Consider the following 14,304-nt stretch of genomic DNA (forward strand, 5'->3'; position numbering starts at 1 on the left):
GTAGCCATTTCTCTGCACTCCCTAGCTCCTTAGGCCAAACTGCCTTGGGGCTCCATTACATTCAGTGGCACTTATTAACGAATGTACAGTATGGGTGGCAGACTCCAGAGCTGCTGTTTTTGAAGCATGTATATGTACGTGCTGCACAAATACATACACAGAACACTCGCTCATTAGCTACAGATGTGACCAGTTCCCATGCATCTGAGCCAAGCTAGGCTAGTGGCTGGCAGAGGGACTGATGAATCCCAAGTAAAAGCTCTAGCAATTTTCTGCCTGTGTGTTCTGCTGTTGCCACTCCTTGCCCACTAGCTGAAGAGAGGGTGAAGAGCAAGCTTAGGAATGCAGCCTGCCATGGTATACTGCAGAGAAGCAAGGAGAGAGATGTTCCAGAAAATTAATTTGAGAAGAGAAATCACTCCCTCCCTCCCTGGGAGCCTTACATAAAGGCTGTGACACACAGTGGAGATGATAATGGTCCCAATTTTTAACCTTTTGCCAAGGAAGAAACTACACAGCCTCTTTCAAGCATTACCATGTACTTCCTGCATTTTATGACCCTTTAGTTCTGCCATATTTTCTGTATATAAAAATGACTACGTGGCAGGTATTTGAAATGGTCATTCCAATCACTATTTGACGTAAGCTAGAAAAAGCTATGTCCGCTGAAGTAGCAGGCAGAATTGACTATCAGAATAATGAATTCTTGAAACAACTTACGGATCTTTCTTTAAAACTTTTTTCATAGGTCTTGCTGGTGAATTTATAAAAGCTGTGTTCTCTTTCACTCTTAGGTCCCTTACTGTAAAATGGGAGTGCCAATTGTTTGCTCAAGCAGAGCACACTACTCTGCATTCCATCTAACTAATAATTACAATGTCTGACTCTTACATAATTTCATAAAGAATATAAAAATACCATGACATTCATAATAGATGTGCGTTTTTTCTTTAAACAAATCTGCTAATGTATGCTGCTTTCCATAACACTGTCAAGGATTATTGACAATGGTATGATTGGTTACATCAGAGATATAAACAATAAGTATAAGTATTGCAGGATATAAAATAAAAAAGAATTGCTAGTTGTAATCTACTACTAGCTAGTCATAATCTACCACATTTCTATCACTGAGGGTATTTTGGGTTGTTGTTGAGGGTTTTTTGCTGTCAGGTCATAGACGATTTATGGTGACCCCAGAGAGTTTTCAAGGCAAGAGATGTCCAGAGGTGGTTTGCCATTGCCCGCCTCTACAAAATGCCCCTGGTATTCCTTTGAGGACTCCCATCCCAATACTGACATTGGCCAATTGTGCTTAGCTTTTGATTTGATGAGATCAGAGCCCATTCCAAACACATTGGATAATGCAATTTCAATGTGCTTTCGCAGCTGGGTTTTCCTGTGCAGAACAGGAAAATCTACTTCAAAAGTGCATTGAAAGGGCATTATCCAATGTGAGCAGATTGGGCCCAGGGTAGGCTGGCCACTCTAGATCAGGACAATGAAGAAACAGCACCAAATTTAGCTATTAGCACCATAGTATCACACAGAAAGTAAGATATGTTGTCAAAAGTGCTGGCATGGTATAGTGGTGTCAGACTAGGACTTGGGCATAGGAAGTTTGACTACTCAGTCTGCAATAGAATTTTGCCAGGTGATCCTGGCCCATAATATTACTATCCTACTTCACAGGGATAGAATGGGAGAGAGAACAATGTGATAATAACTTTGGATCTCACTACAGGAGGAAAACCAGGATATATATATTTTTTAAAAACTGAAGAATGACATATACCAACTAATAGAAAGATTGAAAACTTATTCCAATTGTGGATATATCAAAACAACTATCCACTTTGTTTATTTATTGATATTATATGTTTATATTTATAGTCCGCCCCTCCTGAACCAAAGTGTTCTCCAGGGGACACCACATGCTTCTGATTCTCAGTTAACTAAGGCCACTTACTTATTTCCTAAACTGAAACAGATCCTTATAAAAAATCTATAATCCAACTTACAACTGGTTTGTAATTAACTGTTACTGTTTATCTCAGAGACACAAAATGTCTGAAGCAGCCCTCAGACTTCTGAGCAATCAGGCACTGCCCATTCTGTCATTTGCATCTGTGGAACTCTCTTCTGTTTGTGTGTGGGGGTGGGTGTTCTCCCTCTCCCTCCCCTCAGTATCAACAATTCCTGGGGTCGTTCTTCAACCTTCAAAGAAGAGCCTTTTGGGAGCCATTGGATGTTGCTGCTGGTGGGGGGAAGCTAAATTCCCCCACTGCACATGTCTCCTTGGATTCTACTCTGGATCTTGGATTTGAAGAAGTGTCCTTGCACCTGAAGGCTTCTACTTTGAATAAAACTTTGTTGGTCTTAAAGGTACCACTGAACTCATAAGGAAGAATTTAATACACAACAAACCCTGTTTGTTCTTCTGTCTCGCTTGGGCCCTGTTCTTCTTTCTCTTGCCACTTTCTCTCTCAGAACAAAGGCTGCTAAGCAACAAAGACTGTCCAAAAGAACAAAATTCTAAACACTAACAGTGGAATGAACTACAGCTATTAGAATACAGCACTTGGCTTTATATTAAAAGTGGGTCAAGCACTGAAGGCACAGCACAGGGACTGCAACATTGGAGCAAAGCCTGAATCTCCACTTCTTGGGTTTTTCCAGTTGGTAGACATTAATCTTTTATATTGACCCCCAGGGACCAAAGTCTCCAATTAATGCCACTCTTCATTAAACAAAGAAAGCTTGTAATGTCTTTCTGAATAACATAACCATCTTCCACATGTCTGTAATACATAAATAACTTGGAAAATAAAGCAGCAATGTGCAAAAGTTACCTTATCTCACACTACGCTTATACCAGTGGCTTATTTACTTAGAAATTCTTTAGTATTAATCCCAATGTAACAAGACAGTGCAATCCTAAACTGACCAAATAGTATAACTTACTTTATTTACATTGGTTTTCTCAATGAGATTGGACACAGTGTAATCAATACAATGAACAGGATGGGATATCCGATAAACAGTGCAATAAGATATGGGTTGCAAAAATATGAAACAAAGCCTAAGCATTAACATGACATGCTAAATTATTAAGATAGTACATAGTGGGGTCATACATGCAGCAACATCCAATATGTGCTAGACACAGTTGTATAGTCTATAGTCTCTTTCTCTTTACTCAAGTTTTTTTTTTTTTGCACCATTATCTTTCAGTTCAACCCTATTCTCTATGTAAAAAGTTATGAATACTTCAGTTTTGCATGGTTGGCTGAACACGAGGACAACTGGGGCCTTCCTGACTTCATCAAAAGCCGAGCTGGTGTAGTGGTTAAGAGCAACAGCCTCCAAACCAAAGAACTGGGATTGATTCCCCATTGCTGCACATGCAGACAGCTGGGTAATCTTGGACTAGTCATAGTTCTCTCAGAGCTTTCTCAGCCTCACCTACCTCACAGGGTGTATGTTGTGGGGAGAGAAGGAGTAAGTGATTGCAAGCAGGGTAACAAAACCCCCAGCTCTTCTTCTTCAACCTGGTAATTGAAGGACAGCTACTCCAGAAGGGCAGTGAGTGTGCATGCTTTGCCTAGAACTTGATAATGGACTATGAGCTATGAATCCCTTACTGCAAACTGCCCTGAGCCACAAGGGAGGGCGGTATAGAAATGTAACAAAATAAAATAGATAAAATAAAAATAATGTGAGCAACCACATTCTGCAGCTGCTGGAGTCTCAGTAGTAACACTTGATCCAATATAACCTGTAAGCTCTTAAAGTGGGAAGCTTCAAGTTCTCCACCTTCCCAATCAGCATTACCTCTGTCTTGTTCATATTTAGTTTCAATTTGTTCACTCTTAGCCATTTAAGTTAACCATAGCAGACAGACGGTGATTCAGGACCAGCACATAACCAGGGGACCTAGGTGTCATCAGCGTACTGTTCACAACCAACCTTAAAAACTACAAATGATTTTTCCTAAGGGCTTTACATAGAGACTAAAAAACATGGGGGATGAGATTGATCCTGGCGGGTGGGGACTGTATAGAAGAGAGGTATTTCTTGCAAACTAGAATATACTTGATAAAAGATGTAAGAATTTAAGCTTAACCCTCAGACATAAAATTAACAGCTACAATTTACACAAGAAAAAAATTATGCTGCAAAGACATTCAGCTTGCTGCTTCAGAGTCTGTCTAGCCTCGATTCACAGTCATAATTATAGACTGAAGACACAACTCTGTAATGCTGTCTAAGAATTCTGCAGCCTGCCCTTCCAAGCTGGAAAAATCCTCAGCAATAAAAATTAAAAAGTTACTTCACGTACGACTTCAGACTACAAGTGGTGATTCACATTAACGAAAGCTCCATTAAAATAAATAAAAATCCTGCACATTAAATAAGCACACTAGAGAGAAGCTAGGCTTGACCTTAAGTTTTCTGACCTTAAGTGTTCTATGTTAAAAGAATTTTATTTAGAACTAGGGGCAAAGCCCATTGTCTCCAAGAATACAACGGGCGCTAGAGCTTGGCAGTGGGAAGAGGAAGGGGAGGAGTCCAGTCTGTAAGGGCATGGGGTTGTCATGTGTGTTGTGTGGGAGGTTGTGGTGGCATGGTGGCAAATGAGGCCATGGGTGTGGAGATATGGGTGTGGAATGTTCGTTGAGTGTGGGAGAGGACTGACCTTTGGGAATTGTGGCATAGTGGTTACAGATGAGCTTTCCAGAGCCATGTCCTCAGATATGTGAAGGGAAAATCAGACTGGAGACTCTTCTTAGGGGAAGATTACATGGCAACCAATTCCCCCCAGTTCTGCGTCATTTCCCTTCTTGTGTGAATTAGGCCATATTCACCGAAATGCCCCTCTGCCCTAATACACATAGGGTAGTCACAGTACACAGGTTTCCACCCTGTTCCTTCTGTCTCCCATATTTTCACTGTTGGTAAAATGTTATGTGCCCACATGCTTCTTTCATGGTTGCTCCTTAGAAGAACGGATTTTTGTACCCTATTGCTTACTACCCAAAGGAGTCTCAAAGCGGTTTACAAACACCTTTTCCATTAGTCTCTCCACAATAGTCAACCTGTGAGGTATGTAGGGTTGTGAGAGATCTGAGAGAACTGGGAATGGGCCACAGTGACCCAGCAGGCCTCAAGTGTCTCAAAGCATTTTCCAATCGTCTTCCCCTTCTCTCCCCATAGCAGACTCCCCATGAGGGAGGTGGGGTAGCGAGCCTCACAGGGAAGCTGGCAACCCTAAGAGGAAGACTGTCTGTGCACAGCAGTCTTGACTTTAGTAAGGTTTTTAATACTGTTTTTTATTTGCCAGGCCAAGGTTATTTGCCAGTTACTATTTCAGTTACGATGTGTCTCCAGACATTTACTTGTTCTCTATTTAGTTTCAGGCTGTAAATATTTATTTAGATCTTCCTGCACTTTCCAGACTCACAGGACTGATGCTGGTCTGCCTGTCTGCGCCCCAGAATACAAACAGTTGCTGATAAGGGATGGCCATAACCCATAGGCCAGAAGGGACACTCCTGCACCACTCCCTACCAACTGCAGGCAAAAATGGCTCATTTGAAAGCTGAGGCATTGTACGATTTTGAAGTCCCACCTCCAAACCTCCAGGAATATTTCCAACCCAGGGGTAGCCAACCTACAGGTGTGGCCTGGAGAGCTCCTGGAATTACAGCTCACCTGCAGAGTATAAAGATCAGCTCCCCAGGCAGAAAGGGCTACTTTGGACAGGGTTGTGGTAGAGAAGAAACATTTAAGGCTTCCCACACAGGTTGTTGTTGAATTGAAAGACTTCAGGCCTACTGCATAGGGTTGTTGTGCAGATGAAACAGGAGACAAAAGAGCCAGCTTCCTCTGCAGAATAACGCTGTGCAGTGGCCTCAAATCTGCAGAGAGTTGCAAAGAAGAAAGACACATGGCTTGGCTGTGTCTAACCCCCGGCCAGAGCAGTATTTTAAGTGAGAAGGGGCTTTTCTGTGGCCTCCCTGTCAGGCAACTGTTTGGCAGAAGGGGAAAGTCCCCCCCCTCAAAAGGAATGCCCTCAGTCTCCCCTGCGTTGCTCTTGGAAAGGCCTCCTTCCCTCAGTTAGGGCCTGTCAGAGGCTCCTTCGCAGCAGGGATGAAGGGGGGGGAGGGGGAGCACTCTGCAGCCTCCTGCCAGCTCTGTCAGGGCTCTGAGGCAATTTACAGTTGGACATGGCAGTTAGGACAGCCTTGGGGCGAAAAGGGCTGGTACAGCCTGTCCAAGCCTCTGTTCTCATCCCCCTTGGCAGCCCTGCTGACCTCCTCTCCCTGTGGTGGTCAGGAGCAGACTGGCAGCCAGACTGGGCTGGGGGAATGGAATTTTGGTCTGTCCTGGTGAGGGGCCAATAGAAAGGCACTTTGCACGCCTCCCCATTGGCTGCTTGGCCCTGGATGGACACTCGGAGGGCCCGCTTCGCGGCTCCAGATTGGGCCCTCTGAGTTTTTATCCTGGACAGGGCCCGCCTTAACTCATGTGGGTAGCCGTGTTGGTCTAAAGAAGCAGAGTGATTTTTGAGCCCAGTGACATTTTTAAGACCAACAACTTTATTCAAGGTATGATCCTTTGTGTGCATGCACAATTTGTCAGATTCGACTCCACAACATTGAATCTGTGGAAGTGTGTGTGCACACCAATGCTCATACCCTGACTAAAACTTTGTTGGTCGTAAAGATGCCACTGAACTCAAACATGATGTTTGATGTGATATAGTAGAACGGATTACCAGCTCTGTGAGGAAGAGGCCGAAGAAGAAGAAGAAGAGTTCTTATATGCCGCTTTTCCCTACCCAAAGGAGGCTCAAAGCGGCTTACAGTCGCCTTCCCATTCCTCTCCCCACAACAGATACCCTGTGGGGTGCGTGAGGCTGAGAGAGCCCTGATATCACTGCTTGGTCAGAACAGTTTTATCAGCGCCGTGGTGAGCCCAAGGTCACCCAGCTGGCTGCATGTGGGGAAGCGCAGAATCGAACCTGGCATGCCAGATTAGAAGTCCACACTCCTAACCACTACACCAAACTGACTTTCTAATATTCATAGCATATTTTATAAAACACAAATTCACTTTATACTGAAGTATAACAAGATACAAAAACAGCATGTCTTAATAGCGGAAATAAATTCACTTAAAAATTACAAATAATAGATAACACAACTTAATAATATAAGCCTATTATGATCAGTCAACTAACACAGGCAAAAACAATAAAATTTAAATTTAAAAAATAGGGCAGAGGTGAAGTATTTTATTCAATTTATTCTTGTTTCCAAGATGACAACTGACATCATACTATTCTTATTAATCTTTTATTCTTATAAAGTACCACCACTAGGTATGTTGTCAGCCTTCTATACCTATATAAATACCAAAGGTATAGGGCTGGATCCAGTGAGAGAAGAACGGAACTTTCCTACCTCTTTCCTGCTGCAGCTCCCAGCACTCCCTGAAGCTCTACCTTCAGGATAAGGGAATCCCCAAATCAGCATTGGTCACAATTTGGTGGGGGTCTTGGCAGTGGGAAGAGGGAATCTACTAAAATTCTTCTTCTTGTCAATAGAAGCATAGCTCCATTGGTAAAAAAAAAAAACAAGATTTGGATCAAATCCATAGGTTAAATGGATCTTGTCTATTGAGACTATGCTATGAAGAATAAAGCTCTTCATGTTCCAAAACATCACAAGGAACAGGAAAGTTGTACATAGTGAAAGTTCGTGTACAAACAACAAAGATGATGACTAACATAACTATAAGCATGTGAGTGCAAAGAACTGAAATTTAGTTTCATAAGATGTGGTTGATGCCTTGGTACGGAGTTTTTTGCAGTGCCAATTAAAAAAAATCTTGTTCAGAAAATATTAAAAGTAATTCTAGATTGGTATAAAAATCATTAATCTTATTCAAGGTTTAAAGAGCCAGCTTGGTGTAGTGGCTAGGAGCGCGGACTTCTAATCTGGTAAGCTGGGTTTGATTCCCTGCTCTTCCTCCACATGCAGCCAGCTGGATGACCTCGGGCTGCCCACAGCACTGATAAAAGCTGTTCCGACCGAGCATATCAGGGCTCTCTCAGCCTCATCTACCTCACAAGGTGTCTGTTATGGGGAGAGGAAAGGGAAGGCAATTTATTTTATGTTATTTTATGTTAATTAGAATTTATTTAAATTGGAATTCTGGAATTCTGCCTTGAATACAATCATGTTTTGCAGATTGTTGTATAATTTTGATAGGTATCTGGGTAAAAGCACTAAGTCCTATTACGACTGTTTCTTAGATGAATACAAACCTTTTATGTTATCAGCATATATACTTTATAGTGCTCATGCCAAGAAATCCACATAGTCATACTTCTCCAATGCTTGCTTCCATTTTGAATCATTTTAAAACTCTGTTAAGTGGAGAGTCTAAATATCTGCAGTGGCTGCACTTTACAATGAGCACTCACTACAATGCCCTTTAGCACAATTATACTGGATTAGTAAACAGTTTCTGACCTCAATTTCACTCCACTCAATTCATCCAGTAATCTTCAACCTTTCTCTACCCACGACTCATCTTTAAGCCCAAAACAACAGCATGACACCCAATGATTTGTCCCAATGATTTGCAAGCACCTGACAGAAAGTCAAATGAGGGAAGAGCTGAAAGCTAGAGATGAAACCTCACTAAGGGGTCCACACTGCAAGCACACATATGTATAGGACATTGGAGGAACAACTAGTTGAGGTGGTTAGACCAGGAAAAAAGAAATGAGAAAATGATGGAGAGCTGTTTTGATTGGTAGGGTTTCTCAACCTGCTTGTGCTAAAAAAGAATACTTGCTGAGTGACTACAAAAGTCTATAACCTATCTTATCAATATTCACCTTCCTAGTTTTATTTTATTCAATTAAGAAAGGAAAACATTCTGTATTTAAGTGCAAACTTTCATTAGTTAACTGTTTCTAAATTTATAACAGTTTTAGTTTGCTTATTACTACAGAACCTGTTCTCTGTTACCAGGCACTACAGAGCAAAAGTTAACTATTTTGTATTTTCTCTTAAACATTTGTGAACTTTTGCCACTAACATTAATCATTTTCTTTGAATTTCATATAAGTCCCTTAGCATCATGCATTGCAGCCAACCTATCCATAATTTATTTATTTATATTTAAATGTGTTAACCACTACTCCCAACCAGTGAACACGTTAAAACCAACATAAAATACAACATTTCTCAGCTCTTTCTCTGGGGATAACATGCTGCTCATGATCATGCATAGGACCAGCCCGTTTATAACAGGATTATCTTTAGCCTACTGAACTCATACAGATTCTGGTGGGTAGCCATGTTGGTCTGAAGCAGCAAAACAAAGTTTGAGTCCAGTGGCAACACATATACCCATCAGCTATCAGACTATTCTCTTGCAAGTGAGATGGGGCAAACATAAGCATTTTGGCTATTGCCTTAACAGTCATGATCCAAACTCAATGGAAAGAAGAAAGCTAAGAAGAATCACTGAAGTAACAGCTTGTATGCTGACAATTCAAACCATGCTTCTTCAATATCCACTGATAGGCATAATAGAAGTATTCACAGGAGTATGTAAAAGAAACTGAAATTTCAGCATGCATTTATTTCCCTCCCAGAGAACATGTAAGCAATGATACTAGTTATGAAGTTCAGACTAAAAGTTCTCAACTGCTGTTATAATAAGCTTGTACCAATGTTAAAGGTTTTTTTTTTAATTTTGAGTCTTGCGAGAACATACAAAGACACCTACTATGCAAGATCTCACATCACACTCTTGTCCGAGGCCCAAGAATGTGAAGAGTCAGGAAATATAGCAAGTCTACAATGACACACTTTAAGATTCCCCACAGAACTATCGCCATCAAATTTAAAAAACAGAAAAGGGTTTTACTGTGTAAGATTATCACATGGAAAAATAAACAGGAGTACACAACTCCCATTTATTTTACTAATTGATAATATAGCCAGTCACACCAAACTGTAAGGGCCTCAATGTCCGGTCTCCCATGCCAATCAAGACAGGCACTTCCCTCTGTTTAGTTGCCAAGGCTTATAGGAAGAAATGGAGCTTGGTTTTGATCAGCAAATCCACAGGAGGAATTAAATTCTCTCACAGTTCTCCAATCTGTATTTGGGCCTCTGGTAACAGCTGGGAATGAGAGTGCTGGGAAGATCCAATCAAAGACACTAGAACGTCTCATCTAGCTACATTTAGAAAATGGAGAGATCAGTGAGGAGCTCATTCTGCCCATGGAGAGACCCAGCTGACATTACAGAAATCTTGCTTCTATGAAGACGCCTCCATTTACTCAACTATAATCACAGCTATATGCAAGAACTACTGAGTTTTTAGTCTTTTTGATTCACGTAGCTATCATGATTGGTATTGCCTGACATTTAAATACTGCATAAAGGAAACTGACGCTCAATAATATATATATATATAAAACAAGTATGCTAAACTGGTATTTTAACCACCGTCTAGTTTAGTACTGACCTACTTTAAAGCAAGCAATTGCTCTGCTCTTCATCTTAAGATGCTGCAATTTTATCCAAGATATTTTTAGGGCACCAACACCTCTAGTAATTAAATGCAAAGTAATGATTTACAAAGAGATTAACTGTGCCATCCTAAACCCATTGACTTCAATGGATTTAGAAGGGTGTAACTCTGCTTAGGACAGCACTGTAGCAGAGTGACTCATGTTATCTGGAACAATGTGCTCTTCAGGCATTCTATTGCCATGTATTTCTCTTGCACCTGCTTTCTGCTTATGCCTTCATGGCAATGTACAATAAAGACAAAAAATAAAGCTAATACTATGTATGGGAAGTTTTTATTCTATTATTCTATTAAGAGAAGGCTTAGCTTTTCACTTTGCTTAAAATACTCCATTTACAGTTTGGATGTTCTAAATTTTAATCTAAGCTTCAAAATATTATAAGAGAAGATGTTCAATATTATATATAAAATAATATTACCAAGCAACAGATCTGGTCTGGATTGTGGACTGGATTAAAAATCCAAGATAAAGAATAGCAAAATTAGAATCAGCAGATCCTGATGAAGGCCTACACAATTACATATGGATTAAGAAATTGACTAAAATGCAAGAAACATGTTGCATAATTGGAGATGAACTTCTGAGAATATGGTTTACATGCTGGGATTTACTCAGCCCCACAAACTCAATTGCTTATGTCCCCAATAGAAGCTGATTTTGATAATAATATGAGAAATAAAAATGATTTAACACATGGCATGATGCTAAATACTCGGAAAAGTCTTGGCAAGATATTAGTCTCAAGGAGATCATAAGTATGGAAGGTGGAGTTCTAAGAGATGCAACTGAATTTGAGCAGATGATTATAAAACCTTTCCTGGGGTGTCTTCCCCTTCCCTGGCAATATGCATTTTGTTTGAACTATCTCCATTTGTTTTATTTAACATTGCTGCCTTTTATCCACCTCTGGTATGGTGCATTTTGTTTGTTTCTAATTTATTTGTGGAATGTTACAGTCCGACTAATAAATTTAACAGTCTTCAGACAAAGAAATTTTGCTGGAAAGAAGATCAGGCGACTGCTATCCTTTTCAACAAGATAAACTAAGTAAATATTTATTTTCATCAGGGAAAGCAAACTAGCATGTTGTTGTTGTTAGGTGCGAAGTCGTGTCTGACCCATCGCGACCCCATGGACAATGATCCTCCAGGCCTTCCTGTCCTCTACCATTCCCCAGAGTCCAATGGACAAGTTCAAAAGGCAAACTAGCATAGCTGAGTATAATTAAATTGAAGTTTTGACACCTTCAATGACCATCACATTCTGATTCAAAATACTAATCAAAGCTAGGTGGCGTCTTCTTCTGAAGTAAGAAGGATGTAACTAGCAGAAAAAGCTTATTCTGTCAGATGAAGGCTCCTTGCACTAGCAAAGGGCTCTGCTGTTAGCAAACAGAACCACAGTATCCCACAAATTAATCTAATGGTAATTATGTATTTGACTAGTCCCTAGGATGGGGATGCTCATCTCCATCTGGACTGATACAAAAAAGTCTGTCAGTTTCCTCCCACAATTGGTAAATGTGTGCTTGTGGACTGGTGAAGGAGGGGAAGAATTAACCACCATTTCTATGGTTGCTTCCGTGCTCTGATTCAAAGTGGGCCCTGCATAGCTGCTGGTTCCCCTTTAAACTCCTGTCTAATCTGACCCACAGGCTGTAATATGCATTATTAATAGTTCAGCTCAAAAAGAAACCATCAGAAAGGCTTCCCCGATGGTGCTGAAAAATTTTCAAGGGATGAATACAGCAATTACTGTATGTTTCATTAAATGGATCATTCCCTGTGAATGAAAGGAATTCTCCCAAAACCTCTAGGCAAGGTCATTTAGTGGTGCTACCAATTAGAATTCTGTGCAAGCTACAACATTATCCCAATGTGTACAATGTGGTCAGGGCTAAACAGAGAATGGATGAGATTTTGCCACAGACTTAGTTATGGGCTCAGTACTGAATTAGCCACAATGGGTGATCTATGTTTAAACCTAGGTCTTCCCTGCTACATAAGGATATGGGAGGTGCCCAGTTTTAAAAACAAAAGGAGGCACAAAGGCAAAGTATACCCCTATCTATAGCTTACTTCTTTGCAGTCTGTCTACTCAACTGAGCTGTGATTTTCAATGCATGCTCATCTGGGAGGGAGATAAGTAGTATGGGAGTTCTGCACTGCCCACACTTGTAGCTTTTCTGTTAAAACGGGACCTGCACACTTAAAACTGGACCTGCACACTTGGGCCATTTCATCCAAACGCTTGCAACAGAAAGTAGGATTTCCCTCCCCATCAGCACAGTGAGTAGTTCACAAGGCTGTGTAGGTTTGTCCCGAAACAGTCTCAGCTAATGATCTGCAAGGACCTCTACCACATTCCCTCCCTTCTGTAGCAGTTTAAACAGTCATCCCACCTGCAAGAGGCAAATTACTTCCCCACTATTTGGCCAGATTCAAAAATTACTGTCATACTTGAAACCTTCAACAGAGTTACCCATGAAAGAGAACAGATAATGACATCCCAAGCAGACCTACTCAGAATCCTACTTAAGTACACTCAGTGGGGCATATTTATTCATTCAATTTATATACTGCTCCTTGCAGTATATACCACCATTTTGGGGTGCTATGCCCAGGAAAGTATCCTTGGGACTGCACTACTCTGCAGACTACTCTGTATTACTTTTTGAATGCAATAGGTGTCAGTAAAAGGGATAAATAGAGATAGAATATATCCTCCATTTGGAAATTATAGTTAGCACTTGGAAAAGATGTGAAATATTAGAAAACTCTTAGCTACAGGCAAACAAAAAAAAAAGGTTTAACAACAACAGTCATGCAAGTTTTCCTGCACTAAAAATGTGTCTGGTAGTTGCATTATCTAAACTGAAAACCCTTGAGCCTAATCCCAGGTCTACAGGAGTTCATTTTACCAGTCAATAGCAGTACTCTCTGCCTGTTCCAGTAAACGGGTAAGCCATTGAGCATGTGCTGTGGAATTTATATCCCAATATCAGCTTCTCAAAGAGTTTATGGGGAACCCAACATCACATAGCCAGGATGGTATTAAATTCAACCACAGATTGTCCATTGCTTTTAACTTAATAGAATTTGCAAATTTCATATAATATTCTAATAAAATGAAAAATATACTGATTATTATAGCACGATCCTATACTGATTTACTTAAATTAACTTCAATTGTGTTCAATGGGACTTAATTATGCACGGGATTACAGCCTTGTTCTGTTATGTCCACTTATACTGTATACTTAAGTATTCTTTATGAGTCATGCTGTATATTGACTACACGTAAGTTGTTTTGTTTGTTCAAGTAGAACAACAGATATAATCTGTTTACTGCTAGAAAGCATATATGTTGAGTTGGCTTTGAAAAGTGATTTAGGGTGCTTATCTGATTTTTAATTGTATGTTTAAAGTAACTACCATAATCACATATACAGTATTTGCTGGCGTATAAGACTACTTTCCCCCCCTGAAAAACATGCCTCCAAGTGGGGGGGGGGGTCGTCCTATACGCCGGGTGCACTTCAGTTGGGATAGACATAGCTGCCCATAGTGGCCCATAGTACTGTAACGTAATGTAACAAACTCTATATTTTGAGTGGAAATGTTGGGGGGTCGTCTTATACGCCCGGTCGTCTTATACGCTGGCAAATATGGTATTTC

General features: G+C 40.6%; 1 protein-coding gene across 5 annotated transcripts in view; it reads right to left on the reverse strand.

Moving 5' to 3' along the window:
* SPIRE1 (spire type actin nucleation factor 1) overlaps positions 1–14,304 on the reverse strand; it is a 105,355-nt gene that overhangs the window by 89,245 nt on the left and 1,806 nt on the right. Inside the window, exon 1 of one of the 5 annotated variants that reach the window (XM_077352807.1) lies at positions 721–779. The exons of the other annotated variants lie outside the window; for them this stretch is intronic. The gene's annotated coding sequence lies outside the window, so the exon portion shown is untranslated. Of the gene's footprint in view, positions 1–720; positions 780–14,304 lie in introns of those variants that run through there. 5 annotated transcript variants of the gene reach the window in all.

This window comes from Paroedura picta, chromosome 9, assembly GCF_049243985.1.
Source record: "Paroedura picta isolate Pp20150507F chromosome 9, Ppicta_v3.0, whole genome shotgun sequence".
Taxonomy (NCBI): Eukaryota; Metazoa; Chordata; class Lepidosauria; order Squamata; family Gekkonidae; genus Paroedura; species Paroedura picta.